The sequence below is a fragment of the Salvelinus sp. IW2-2015 genome, linkage group LG26, assembly GCF_002910315.2.
Source record: "Salvelinus sp. IW2-2015 linkage group LG26, ASM291031v2, whole genome shotgun sequence".
Classification (NCBI taxonomy): domain Eukaryota; kingdom Metazoa; phylum Chordata; class Actinopteri; order Salmoniformes; family Salmonidae; genus Salvelinus; species Salvelinus sp. IW2-2015.
In genome coordinates this window covers 6,379,108-6,395,092 of record NC_036866.1, presented here as the reverse complement: position 1 = coordinate 6,395,092, position 15,985 = coordinate 6,379,108, and positions in this window count along the sequence as shown.

Genomic DNA, 15,985 nt, shown 5'->3' with positions numbered 1-15,985 from the left:
CCAGGTTGATGATCACTACTTTGTTTCCTTTTCTTTCCCCTTTCCTCCAACCCTAAACACACTTTCTTCTCCCTCTTTAATCCTCCTCTCCCTCCCTCCTACCTCTCTGCGGACAACTTTGTCAACCGCTTTGAAAAAAAGGTTAAAAGGTTGACCACATCCGCTACTCATTTACTCATCCTAGCCCACTGGTCTCACTCACACAGAACTACCCTACGTCTTGACCACTTTCTTCCCTCTCTCTCCAGATGACATCCTGCGTCTAGTAAGGTCTGGCCACCCTCAACCTACATTCTCGACCCCATCCCCTCCTCCCTTCTCCAGATCATCTCTGGAGACCTTCTCACTTCCCTCATCAACTCATCCCTGACTACTGGCTCCGTCCCCTCTGACTTCAAAATGGCCCGAGTTACTCCTCTCCTCAAGAAACCAACACTCAACTTATCCCTTCTTTCTTTTATTTCCAAAACACTTGAGCGTGCTGTCTCTGATCAACTTTCTCATTATCTCTCTCAGAAGGATCTTCTTTACCCTAACCAGTCGGGCTTCAAGACCGGTAACTTAACTGAGACTGATCTTCTCTGTGTCACAGAGGCTCTCCGCACTGCCAAAGCTGACTCTCTCCTCTGTTCTCATCCTCCTAGATCTATCTGCTGTCTTTGACACTGTGAATAATCAGATCCCCCTCTCCACGCTCTCAGGACTGGGTGTCTCAGGCGCTGCACCATCTTGGACTGCATCCTACCTAGCAAACAGCTCCTACCAGGTGACGTGGAGAGGATCTGTGTCTGCACCCCGTACTCTCACTACTGGTGTCCCCAAAGCTCGGTTCAAGGCCCTCTCCTCTTTATACACCAAGTCAATTGGCTCTGTCATATCCTCACATGGTCTCTCCTATCATTGCTATGCGGATGACACTCAACTACTTTTCTCCTTCCACCCTTCTGACACCCAGGTGACGACATTAATCTCTGTGTGCCTGGCAAATATCTCAACTTGGATATCGGCCCACCACCTCAAGCTCACAATCGACAACTGCTCTTCCTCCCGGGGAAGGCCTGCCTGCTCAAAGACCTCTCCATCACTGTTGATACCTCCACAGTATCGCCCTCCCAGAGTGCAAAGAACCTTGGCGTGACCCTGGACAACACCCGGTCGTTCTCTGCAAATATCAAAGTAGTGACCAGCTCCTGCAGGTTCATGCTCTACAACATCCGTTGAGATCGACCCTATCTCACACAGAAAGTGGCACAGGTCCTAATCCAGGCACTTGTCCTCTCCAGTCTGGACTACTGCAACTTGTTGTTGGCTGGGCTCCCTGCTTGTGCCATCAAACCCCTGCAACTTATCCAGAATGCTGCAGACCACCTGGTTTTCAACCTTCCCAAGTTCTCTAATGTCCCCCCGCACACTCCACTGGCCTCCAGTCAAAGCTCGCATCATCTACAAGACCATGGTACTTACATATGGAACAGCAAGAGGAACTGCCCCTCCCTACCTTCAGGCTATGCTCAAACCCTACACTCCAACCCGAGCACTCCATTCTGACACCACAGGTCTCTTGGCCCTCCCTCCCCAGTCCAAGCTCTTCTCTGACTTGGCACCCCAATGGTGGAACCAGCTTCCCCCTGAAGCTAGGACAGCAGAGTTCCTGCCCATCTTCCAAAAATATCTGTAACCCTACCTCTTCAAACAGTATCTTAAATAATCTTCCTCCTCAACCCCTCCCCCAAAAATGAATTAAAAAAAACATTGACAACGTTGACATCAGCAAACTGCTCAACCACACAATGCCATACATGTGGTTTGCATTTGCGAGGCCAATTAGATGTACTGCCAAATTCTCTCAAATGGTGTTGGAGGCAGTTTATGGAAGAGAAATTAACATTCAATTATCTGGCAACAGCTCTTGTGGACATTCCTGCAGTCAGCATGCCAATTGCACGCTCCCTCAAAACATGAGACATCAGTGGCATTGTGTTGTGTGATAAAACTGCACATTTTAGAGTGGTCTTTTATTGTCCCCAGCGCAAGGTGTACCTGTGTAATGAGCTTGCCATTTAATCAGCTTCTTGATATGCCACAGCTGTCAGGTGGATGGATTATCTTGGCAAAGGAGAAATGCTCACTAACAGGAATGTAAACAAACGTGTGTACAACATTTGAGAGAGATAAGCTTTTTGTTCCTATGAAACATTTCTGGAATATTTTATTTCAGACCATGAAACATGTGACCAACACTTTACATGTTGTGTGTATAATTTCATGTTTTTGTTTAGTGTGTTTATATATATATATATATATATATATGTATATTTTACAGTGTATAAACAGTACCAGTCAAAAGTTGACACACCTACTCATTACAGTTTCTATATTTTTACTATTTTCTACATTGTAGAAAAATTGTGAAGATATCAAAACTATGAAATAACACATATGGAATCATGTAGTAACCAAAAAAGTGTTAAACAAATCAAAATATATGATATATTTGAGATTTTCTTTCAAAAGTAGCCACACTTTGCCTTGGATGGCAGCTTTGCACGCTCTTGGAGTTCTCTCAACCAGCTTCATTAGGTAGTCACCTGGAATGCATTTCAATTAACAGGTGTGCCTTGTTAAAAGTTAATTTGTGGAATTTCTTTCCTTCTTCATGCGTTTATGCCAGTTGTGTTGTGACAAGGTAGGGTGGTATACAGAAGATTGCCCTATTTGATGAAAGACCAAATCCATATTATGGCAAGAACAGCTCAATTAAGCAAAGACAAATGACAATCCATCATTACTTTAAGACATGAATGTCAGTCAATCCGGAAAATGTCAAGAACTTTGAAAGTTTCTTCAGTGCAGTCGCAAAACCATCAAGCGCTATGATGAAACTGGCTCTCATAGGACCGCCACAGGAAAGGAAGACCCAGAGTTACCTCTGCTGCAGAGGATAAGTTCATTAGAGTTACCCTCAGAAATTGCAGCCAAAAAAAATGCTTACGAGTTCAAGTAACAGACCACTCTGAACATCAACTGTTCAGTGGAGACTGCGTGAATCAGGCCTTCATGTGAATTGCTCCAAAGAAACCACTACTAAAGGACACCAATATGAAGAGGAGACTTGCTTGGGCCAAGAAACATGAGCAATGGACATTAGACTGGTGGAATCTGTCCTTTGGTCTGATGAGTCCAAATTGGAGATTTTTGGATCCAACTGTCTTTGTGAGACGCAGAGTAGGTGAACGGATGATCTCTGCATGTGGAGGCCAGGTCATCTGTGGAGGCCAGATGACTGGCATCCACAATCACTCGAACTCAACCAAATGAGATGGTTTGGGATGAGTTGGAACGCAGAGGTGAAGGAAAAGCAGCCAACAAGTGCTCAGCATATGTGGGAATCTCTTCAAGACTGTTGGAAAACATTCCAGGTGAAGCTGGTTGAGAAAATGCCAAGAGTGTGCAAAGCTGTCATCAATGCAAAGGGGGCTACTTTGAACAATCTAAAATAGAAAATGTTTAACACTTTTTTGGTTACTACATGATTCCATGTGTGTTATTTTATCATTTTGATGTCTTCACTATTATTCAGAAATGTAGAAAATAGTAGAAAATAAAAACCCTTACTCAGTAGGAGTGCCAAACTTTAGAACTGTAATATAAACTAACACAGCTATATTATAACACTGTTCAAAAGTTTGGGTCACTTAGAATGCCCTTGTTTTGTAGGAAAAGTACATTTTTGGTCCATTAAAATAACATCAAATTTATCAAAAATGCAGTGTAGACATTGTTAATGTTGTAAATTACTATTGTAGCTGGAAACGGCAGATTTTTTATGGAATATCTACATAGGCGTACAGAGGCCCATTATCAACAACCATCACTCCGTTCCAATGGCACGTTGTGTTAGCTAATGCAAGTTTATCATTTTAAAAGGGTAATTGAATCATTTAGGAAAACCTCTTATGCAATACTTATGTTAGCACAGCTGATAAACTGTTGTCCTGATTAAAGAAGCAATCAAACTTGGCCTTTTTGTAGACTAGTTGACTAGTATCTGGAGCATCAGCATGTGTGGGTTCGATTACAGCTCAAAATGGCCAGAAACAAAGACCTTTCTTCATGAAAACTGGTCAGTCTATTCTTGTTCTGAGAAATGAAGGCTATTCCATGCGAGAAATTGCCAAGAAACTGAAAGATCTCGTACAACGCTGTGTACTGCTCCCTTCACAGAACAGCGCAAACTGGCTCTAACCAGAATAGAAAGAGGAGTGGAGGCCCCGGTGCACAACTGAGCAAGAGGACAAGTACATTAGTGTCTAGTTTCAGAAACAGACGCCTCACAAGTTATCAACTGGCAGCTTCATTAAATACACCCTCAAACACCAGTCTCAAGTCAACAGTGAAGAGGCGACTCCGGGACGCTGGCTTTCTAAGCAGAGTTGCAAAGAAACAGCCATATCTCAGACTGGCCAATGAAAAGAAAAGAATAAGATGGGCAAAAATACCACAGACACTGGACAAGGGAACTCTGACTCTGACTAGTGCCAAACTTTTGAATGGTAGTGTATACATATTGCTGGATATAAAATACTGTAAAAACACCAGCAAATCAGATCCAAGCGATTTTAATTTGGGAAGTCTGTTCCAAATGATTCCCACGCATAGAGAGATACATGTGACCCTATACAACTGTAAGCAAGGTTTGAAATGATTATGTTTTGTCATGTTAGTATGAATGATTCGGGAGACAGGCGCAGGAACGCGTAATAGTTTTWAAAATGTATTTACCCAAATTACGGCGTGCCGTGTAAAGGCACGGGGACGAAGACCAAACAAACACGTAACAAAACACAGGGTTGAAACCCAAACAAAAGAGCGAGGAGTACCTCGAATAAATAACACAAGCGCACAATGATTAACATTCGAGACGAGACCCGTAATCATCTGCGCAATACACAAGGGGAAGAAAGCCAAAACACACAGCACAGGTACTCACACGCGCCAACGGACAGTGTAACAATAATGGACAGGACAATGGAAACCAAAGGGCACACTTATACAAGTACTAATCACTGGGAATAGGGGACAGGTGTGCGTAATGAAAGATCCGGAGGGATCCGTGACTTGTTTTATTCAAATATATCTGTTGGGCTCTTTGTGGTCAATTTGCAGTCTACAAATTATTTGTAATTATGTTCCGGCCCTCCTATCATCCGGCCCGTGGCTGAATCTCTAGTAGTTGATAAGCCCTGATATACTGCAGGTCCCAATTATCTCTCCTTCCTCCCAAAGTGTGCACTTGTTCACTCTCCTTCATTTTTTAAATTAAATGACTCCCACTAGCCCATGCCTCCCCCAATAAAATGTTTTGAGATTTGTGRGAAGTAGTGAACTTACCCTTCAGGAGAAAGGATAGATTATTGGGACACACCTATAGTCTAGTGTCCTCTGCACATTTAAGAGACGTCCAGCGTGTCACGCTGTACAGACAGACAGACAAGAGGAACACAAATTAAATGGACATTTATTGCATTGGATGCGGCTGGCTTTGAAAACGTCCACTTCACCATGTCACGTCTCAGAAGCACTTACACAACAGCTCGGGCTCCATTTCTTCAAACAACRCTCTCTCTCTCTTCTAGCCCACCCAACACTCTCTGTTACGTACACACACAAAAAAATAATCTTTTGCAGTCTTGTTTGACAGAGATGCCCACACAGTTTCCATGGAAACTCAAAGAAATATTTCTTCTTCCCCTCTGTCTCTGTGATGGGCATATAGCCAGTCTGTGTGAGGAGCAGAGGTAGACTAAAGGAAGAGTGCTCTTCTGATCACTACATCAGTGTTCTACTTTGTAAAGATTAAAACCTCTAACGAGTCACCCTCCCGGATCCGGGATCCTCCTCATCAAAAAAGCTGACTAGCATAGCCTAGCCTAATGCGACAGGGTTAAAACACAGTGCCCGGGGCCAAGATGAGCATTACCAAATAGTCAGAAAACTCTATTGTTTTGCCCAGGAACTCTGACTAAGTGACCCCAAACTTTTGAATGGTAGTGTATACATATTGCTGGATATAAAATACTGTAAAAACACCAGCAAATCAGCAATCAAGCCGATTTTAAATTCAACACGACTGGGGATGCTAAAATACACCTGATGTGCTTAGCTCATTGTCTCACCACACCGTCAATGATAATGACTACCATTTAGACTTTAATCACCAATGGAATTACTCTGTGAGTGTGTGACATGGGCTTGTATAATATTAGCACAATGTGCCATACTGATAATGAGTAGTGTGAATTGTTTGTGTGTGTGTGTGTTTGTGTGATGAGATTGGCTTATTGGAATCATTCTTCCAGCCTGCAGACTGACACAGGGGGGCTTCAGTGGTTTAGCCATAGAGTGTGTGTGTGTGTTGTGTGTGTGTGTGTGTGTGTGTGTGTGTGTGTGTGTGTGTGTGTGTGTGTGTGTGTGTGTGTTGTGTGTGTACCTAAGAAATGATTTAAGGTATCATTGCCATGGTGTGTGATGCGGCATGGTATTGTCCTGTGGTGCGGCCAGCGGGGGACAGGCAGCAGTGCCAGTGACGCTTGTCCTTGCTGAATCTGCTGACCTGCAGCCTGTGGATTGGCTATGACAACAGGAGAGCTGGAAGGTAGTGGCATTAAAAGATTGCATCTGACCCCACTGAGTAATAACATCTGCTGCTGGCCAGAGTATTGCAAAAGTAAAGAAAGGAAGAGAGAGGGGAGAATACACACACACACACACACACACACACACACACACACACCACACACACACACACACACACACACACACACACACACACACACACAACACACACACACACACACACACACACACACACACACACACACACACACACACACACACACACACCACCTCTTCCAAGTGGCTAGCTCAGCCTCCAGGAAGACCAAGGGTGAAGGTTCACACACCTTGCCCAGTGGCTAGCTCAGCCTCCAGGAGGAAGACCAGGGGTGAAGGTTCACACCCTCCTTCCCAGTGGCTAGCTCAGCCTCCAGGAAGACCAAGGGTGAAATGTTCACACACCTCTTCCCAGTGCGTAGCTCAGCCTCCAGGAAAGACCAAAGGGTGAAGTTCACACACCTCTTCCCAGTGCGCGAGCTCAGCCTCCAGGAAGACCAAGGTGTTGAAGTTCACACACCTCTTCCAGTGGCTTAGCTCAGCCTCCAGGAAGACCAAGGGTGAAATGTCACAGCACCTCTTCCCAGTGGCTAGACTCAGCTCCTACCAGGAAGACCAAGGGTGAATGTTCACACACCTCTTCCCAGTGGCTAGCTCAGCCTCCAGGAAGACCAAGAGTGAAGATTCACACACCTCTTCCCCATGCAGTGGCTGTAATTTATGCTCAGCCCTCCAGGAAGACCAAGGGTGAAGGTTCACACACCTCTTCCCAGTGGCTAGCTCAGCCTCCAGGAAGACCAAGGGTGAAGGTTCACACACCTCTTCCTAGTGGCTAGCTCAGCCTCCAGGAAGACCAAGGGTGAAGGTTCACACACCTCTGAAACGGACAAGGGGCTTTGAAGAAACAACAGCTTTGGTCGATCGTGGAGGGAAGGTTGAGGGGACTCCTGTTCAATGATGCACTCCCACATCACCTATTTCTCTCTATACCATTTGTATTTCATATACCTTTGACTATTGGATGTTCTTATATCTCGGGAGTTGATAGACTTGAAGTCATAAACAGCGCTGTGCTTCAAACATTGCGAAGAGCTGCTGGCAAACGCAGGAAAGTGCTGTTTGAATAAATGCTTACGAGCCTGCTGCTGCCTACCACCGCTCAGTGAGACTGCTCTATCAAATCATAGACTTAATTATAATATAATAAACACACAGAAATACGAGCCTTAGGTCATTAATATGGTCAAATCCAGAAACTATCATTTAGAAAACAAAACGTTTATTCTTTCAGTGAAATACGGAACCGTTCCGTATTTTATCGAACGGGTGGCATCCATAAGTCTAAATATTGCTGTTACATTGCACAATCTTCAATGTTATGTCATAAGTATGCAAAATTCTGGCWAATTAATTATGGTCTTTGTTAGGAAGAATTGGTATTCACACATTTCGCAACGAGCCGGGCGGCCCAAACTGCTGCATATACCCTGACTCTGCTTGCACAGAACGCAAGAGAAGTGACACAATTCTCCTAGTTAATATTGCCTGCTAACATGAATTTCTTTCAACTAAATATGCAGGTTTAAAAAAATATACTTGTGTATTGATTTTAAGAAAGGCATTGATGTTTATGGTTAGGTACATTGATGCAACGACAGTGCTTTTTTCGCGAATGCGCTTGTTAAATCATCACCCGTTTGACGAAGTAGGCTGTGATTCAATGATAAATGAACAGAAACTGCATTGATTATTTGCAACGCAGGACAAGCTAGTTAAACTAGTAATATAATCAACCATGTGTAGTTAACTAGTGATTATGTTAACATTGATTGTTTTTTATAAGATAAGTTTAATGCTAGCTAGCAACTTAATTTGGCTCCTTGCTGCACTCGCGTAACTTGTGGTCAGCCTGCCACGCAGTCTCCTCGTGGAGTGCAATGTAATCGGCCATAATCGGCGTCCAAAAATGCCGATTACTGATTGCTATGAAAACTTGAAATCGGCCCTAATTAATCGGCATGCCGGCATCCTTCACTCATGCTGCCAAACATACCCTCGTAAAACTGACCATCCTACCGATCCTCGACTTCGGCGATGTCATTTACAAAATAGCCTCCAATACCCTACTCAATAAATTGGATGCAGTCTATCACAGTGCTATCCGTTTTGTCACCAAAGCCCCATATACTACCCACCACTGCGACCTGTACGCTCTCGCTGGCTGGCCCTCGCTTCATACTCGTCGCCAAACCCACTGGCTCCAGGTCATCTACAAGACCCTGCCTAGGTAAAGTGCCCCCTTATCTCAGCTCGCTGGTCACCATAGCAGCACCCACCTGTAGCAACGCGCTCCAGCAGGAATATCTCTCTGTCACCCCCAAAGCCAATTCCTCCTTTGGCCGCTCTTCCTTCCATTCTCTGCTGCCAATGAACTGGAACGAACTACAAAAATCTCTGAAACTGGAAACACTTCTCCCTCACTAGCTTTAAGCACCAGCTGTCAGAGCAGCTCACAGTTTACTGCACCTGTACATCCCCATCTATAATTTAGCCCAAACAACTACCTCTTCCCCATAGTTTGTATTTATTTATTATTTTGCTCCTTTGCACCCCATTATTTCTATTTCTACTTTGCACATTCTCCCACTGCAAATCTACCATTCCAGTGTTTTAATTGCTATATTGTATTTACTTCGCCACCATGGCCTTTTTTTGCCTTTACCTCCCTTATCTCACCTCATTTGCTCACATTGTATATAGACTTATTTTTCTACTGTATTATTGACTGTATGTTTGTTTTACTCCATGTGTAACTCTGTGTTGTTGTATGTGTCAAACTGCTTTRCTTTATCTTGGCCAGGTCGCAATTGTAAATGAGAACTTGTTCTCAACWTGCCTACCTGGTTAAATAAAGGTKAAATAAAAAACATAAAAAAATWAAAATAAAAATCCTCATTATCCTAGGGAACTTCATCTTGGGAGAGCATCTTTAACACTTGGAATGATGCAGGAGGGGGAGGACTTGTGGTGGTTTGTCTCTAGTGTAACCTCCTCTATCGGTGTCAGTGTTTCCACTAGTTTTGCCAYGAGGCTCCATTGATCAGTGTTCAGGCTTGTGAACCCATTCTCTACCGCGAAGAGGTTAAGAGCCCTCTTCTGTTCCGGCGATCTCTCCAGCACATGGAGGGTGGAGTTCCACCGAGTGGAGCAGGCTTGAATGATCCCATGTTCAGGGAGGCCAAGGTCCTTCTGGATATCAGAGTGGCGCTTTTTGGCAAGTATTGAATGGGTTGCACAGGATTTCAGCATTGCAATGATGTTCATCACTGCCCTCTGGCTGGTGAAGCCATCGTTGCCCCATTCATCCAGCATGCCCAGGAACATCTGACTGATGGACTCGGCAGTATGCAAGTCATTGCTTTGGCATTTAGGAACACTTGCTGGAGTATCCATTTGTTGTCAATGAAATTACATGTCAAAGTGACTTGGTTGTTCCTGACCAGCAGCCAGTGGTGAAGGACAAGTACTGGTCTGCATCACTTGGAGTCAGCAGAGCTTTGATCTCCTTTAGTATCTTGCTGTGGATGCTGGTCATCATCTCTGTGTGGTAGAATTTTTCACTGTTCAGGGTCCATTTAGGTTTGGCGGTGGCCATTACACGCTTGAAGACTAGACTTGAAACAACCCTAAAGGGCTGGTTGTCTGTAGCTATCATCCCGGTTGTCACTTTGTTCATGTTTTTGGAACTGTTGTTCAACTTCTGCCACTCTGCTTGTCTCATCTGTGGAAGAGTGGGTGGAGTTTTAAAAAAGTATCCTCTTTTCTGTCTGCTGCATCAAACAAAGCAGGGTATTGACTCTTCAGATGGTACCACATAATTGTGGTGTTTTTACTTTTCGCTGTTGCCAATCCCACGCCGACTCTCTCATGACATGAATTACACAGTGTCACTCCACTTTGACTTCTCTTTTCAGCCATCTGCAATGGAAAAACAAATCATATTCATGCATACTTGTGTTGACTCCAATCAAAATCTCTAATTAGAATCAGTGCAGTCTTAAGCMTTCACATAGACAGACATGTGCATTATTTACAGTGCCTTCGGGAAAGTATTCACACCCCTTGACTTTTTCCACATTTTGTTACGTTACAGCTTTATTAAAAAAWATATTTAATAGTTTTTTTTTCTACACACAATATCCCATAATGGCAAAACAAAAACTGTTTTTTAATTTATATAAAAAAACAGAAATATCACATTTACATAATTATTAAAACCCTTTACTCAGTACTTTGTTGAAGCACCTTTGGCTGCGATTACAGCCTAGAGTCTTCTTGAGTACAACGCTACAAGTTTGGCACACCTGTATTTGGGGAGTTTCTCCCACTCTTCACTGAAGATCCTCTCAAGCTCTGTCAGCTTGGATGGGGAGCGTTGCTGCACAGCTATTTTCAGTTCTCTCCAAAGATGTTTGATCGGGTTCAAGTCCGGGCTCTGGCTGGGCCAATCAAGGACATTCGGAGACTTGTCCCGAAGCCACTCCTGCATTGTCTTGGCTGTGTGCTTCCTGTTGGAAGATGAACCTTCCCCCCAGTCTGAGGTCCTGAGCACTCCGAAGCAGGTTTTCATCAAGGATCTCTCTATACTTTGCTCCGTTCGTCTTTGCCTCGATCCTGACTAGTCTCCTAGTCCCTGCCGCTGAAAAACATTCCCACAGCATGATCCTGCCACCACCATGCTTCACCACCATGCTTCACCATAGGGATGGTGCGAGGTTTACTCCAGACGTGACGCTTGGCATTCAGGCCAAAGAGTTCAATCTTGGTTTCATCAAATCASAGAAACTTGTTTCTCATGGTCTGAGAATCTTTAGGTGCCTTTTGGCAAACTCCAAACGGGCTGTAACGTGCCTCTTACTGAGGAGTGGCTTATGTCTGGCCTAATTGGTGGAGTGCTGCAGAGATGTTATCTGCGTTGATTGTGCTTGTTATTATATCTACCAACTACCAATCATTGAAGACAAGAAAAGAGCTACTGTTAACCTAACCAACCAGGAAACAGTCAACATGGTGATTTTGGCATGGTGCTTGGCATGGTGCTTGGCGTGGTGTCATTATACATTTTACTTGCGGTTTTATATAGTATAATAAAGGTTCTCAGTGTACAAAAACCATTTTGGACTCTTGCAGAAGCAGAAGACAAATCAATTATGAAACTTGCATTCAACTCAAGCTTACACACCCTTTTATCTGATAGCCCTGTTTCTTAATGAATGATGCATATGGAACCACCAATTAGGATCTCCTAAATGAACACGTTTCTGTCTGGCGACTACTCAGAACACTTGGCTTTTTAGAATGGCTATAAAACAAAACACATGAACTCACCACTGATTCAATTGTCTTTAAAAGGGGCAATCTGCAGTTGCAGATTTTTTTACTTATAAATTAATAATATGTACCAATTGATTCTTGAAGAACACCATTTTTAAATGTCTCATGAGCTTAGTTCAACTGTCGTACCCCATCAGAACCCAACATATATTTTTAATGTTTTATTTTATTTAACCTTTATTTAACTAATACTTGTTTAACTCCAATGTTTAAAAACAAAGTAAATGTAAACAAACACTATATAACCTCAAAACATGGTTAGAACTTTAATGTTGATATCATGGATGGTCAGTCCTTGCATCTGTCTATGAATTTGAGARTGGTTACATTTCTCCAGGCCCATCACTCAGCATATTACTAAAACAGAGGCGGGGCACCTGCTTTGTTATTGTTTCAATGAAGAATTCTAGCTTTACAGGCTTATTTTACAAATTGATACTTGTGGTCAAAGTTTCGCTATAATATCGTCCAAAATAATATTGTGCGATCTGTAACTGTACACAACACACACACACACACACACACACACACAACACACACACACACCACACACCACACACACCACACACACCACACACACACACACACACCACACACACAACACACCACACACACACACACACACACACACACACACACACACCACACTTCCCTGTAGGCTGTAAGAAAGGAACTAAGGTACATAGAGAAACAAACAAAACACAGTCACAGGGGATGAGCAGAAGGCATCTATGAACGTTGTGATCTGTCACAGCCTCTCTAAACTGTACAAGTAGGGCGTACTTTAGCACCGTTAACAACACAGGGCAGGGAGGATGAATGGCCTCTGCTTTCAGACTGTCAGCACTGGGACACAACAGACGGGGAGGAGAGAGCTAGAGGGAGAGAGAGACTACACTACCGTCAGACTCAGTAACCATAGCAAGAATCAAGAAAACAGCACTGTATTCTAGAGTTACTGAAAATAGAATGAGCCTCCTCCACCTCCAAATCAAGATCTACCACAACTCTCTCTCTCTCTGTTTGTGTGGAAAGGATTCTTAAAGCTGGAATCTTAGTTCCTACATCCATTTTTGAACTTATAAATTAATGAACCAAACTCATTGATTGTTGAAGAAAATAACTTATAAATGCCTCATAGGCTTAGTTCAACTGTTGTACCCCATAATAACCCAAAATATAAGCTTGTTTTACTCCAATGTAAATGTAAACAAAGACTGTATAGTCTCAAAACTTGGTTAACACTATAATTTTAATGGATGGTCAGTACTCGCATCCATAGCTCTATCTATGAATTTGAGAGTGGTTACATTTATCCAGGCCCATCCCTCAGCTTTTTACTAAAACAGAGGCGGGGTACCCACTTTGTTAATGTTCCAATTAAGGATTCTAGCTTTACAGGCTTAAACACTCATTCATCACCCTTAACTAAAAAGGCATGCAATGGAGCGATTTTTTTTTGTAACTCAATTCATAAATAGTGAATTTGAATAGTCTGTTGAAGTAGTGAAGAAGCTTTTTTCATTTCAAATAAAGTTTGAAACATTGGAATAATGTGGAAACAAAAGTAATGCCCTGTAATTATGTGCACGGGGTCAAGTCCCTCTTCTCTTCAAGGGGCCAAGGTATTACCTATGAAAACAATGGACCTTTAACTCCAATTAAAGACATTTCCAAGTCCTTGCACTTTGGTTAATTGGTAATGAGTTTGGAATGAACTCTAAATTAACCTGATTCCGATGGGAACAACCCTTGCATCAGTGACGGTGTGCCGACTAAAGAAGAATCCAGCCTCGCCAAAGAGCCTTTTGTCGTCTCAATGCTTAGAATATCAAACAGAGCAAATGTGCATGATGGYAGATTATCTTAATTTAGATAAGTAGAGGAAGAACCGTCAAACTTTGTCAAGGAATTACCCTGACAGGGTTTTGCTTGTGTGGTACATTTATTCAACGGGATACCACGTGGGCAGGCTGGCGGCATACTGGATGGCCGCCGTTTTGCCAGCTCCAACACAACTTTGCTATTTTGTGATGATTTTGACATTTATTTTTACTTTATTTTCACAAAATGTATCTACTATTATTTCTTACAACTGACAAGAACTTTTGAACCTCAGATCAGCAGTTACTTTCCTCAATTCCGGCTTCAACTTTGACTCATCTGCACTGGGCTCTCTCTGAAATTCCAACCCAATTTTTGGGCTACTCAATAGGAAATGCCGGCGTTACAGAGGTAAGAAGTGGGGATCCTGGCGAGATTAAGGTGGGTGTGCTTAGTCCCCTCCTGTACTCCCTGTTCACCTATGACTGCGTGGCCATGCACAACTCCAACACCACAGTCGTGAAGAAGGCGAGACAGCGGCTCGTCCCCCTCAGGAGGTAGAAAAGGTTTGTCATGGGCCCTCAAATCCTAAAAAATCCCTGCTTGGTATGGCAATAGCATCGCCCTCAATCACATGGCGCTACAAAGGGAGGTGTGGACAGCCCAGTACATCACTCGGGCCGAGCTCCCTCCCATCCAGGACATCTATATCAGGTGGTGTGGTAGGAAGGCYCGGAATATCGTAAAATACTCCACCCACCCAATCCATAGACTGTTCTCTTTCTGGTTCCTCACCGCAAGCGGTACCGGTGCATCAAGTCTGGCACCAACAGGCTCTTGAACAGCTTCTATATCCAAGCAATAAGACTGATAAACAGCTAACAAAATAGCTACATGGACTATCTGAGTTAATGTTGGTATCTTTACTGACCTTTTATATTCATTTTTGCACGCTCACAGGGCTCTACACACACACCATCTGCTCACTTACACATAATATGCACATATATTTATACTGACTCTACACAACCACACACACAATCACATACATTTATACTGACTCTACACAAGTATAAATGTATGTGATTGGGTGTGTGGCTGTGTAGAGTCTGTTATAAATGTATGTGATTGGGTGGTGGTGGTGTGTAGAGTCTGTATATGTATGTGATTGGGTGTGTGGCTGTGTAGAGTCAGTATAATGTATGTGATTGTGTGTGGCTGTGTAGAGTCTATAAATGTATGTGATTGGGTTGTGTGGCTGTGTATGAGTCGTAATAATGTATGTGATTGGGTGTGTGGCTGTGTAGAGTCAGTATAAATGTATGTGATTGGGTGTGTGGCTGTGTAGAGTCGTATAAATGTATGTGATTGGGTTGTGTGGCTGTGTAGAGTCAGTATAAATGTTTGTGATTGGGTGTGTGGCTGTGTAGAGTCAGTATAAATGTTATGTGATTGGGTGTGTGGTTGTGTAGAGTCAGTATAAATGTATGTGATTGGGTGTGTGTCTGTGTAGAGTCAGTATAACTGTATGTGATTGGGTGTGGCTGTGTAGAGTCAGTATAATGTATGTGATTGGGTGTGGTGGCTGTATAGAGTCAGTATAAATGTTGCGATTGGTATGTGGCTGTGTAGAGTCTGTATAAATGTATGTGATTGGGTGTGTGGTTGTGTAGAGTCTGTATAATGTATGTGATTGGGTGTGTGGCTGTGTAGAGTCAGTATAAATGTTGTTGATTGGGTGTGGCTGTGTAGAGTCAGTATAAATGTATGTGATTGGGTGTGTGGCTGTATAGAGTCAGTATAAATGTATGCGATTGGTATGTGGTTGTGTAGAGTCTGTATAAATGTATGTGATTGGTGTGTGGTTGTGTAGAGTCAGTATAAATTTATGTGATTAGGTGTGTGGGCTGTGTAGAGTCAGTATAAATGTATGTGATTGTGTGTGTGGTTGTGTAGAGTCTGTATAAATGTATGTGATGGGGTGTGTGGTTGTGTAGAGTCAGTTAAATGTATGTGATTAGGTGTGTGGCTGTGTAGAGTCAGTATAAATGATATGTGATTGTGTGTGTGGCTGTGTAGATCAGTATAAATGTAT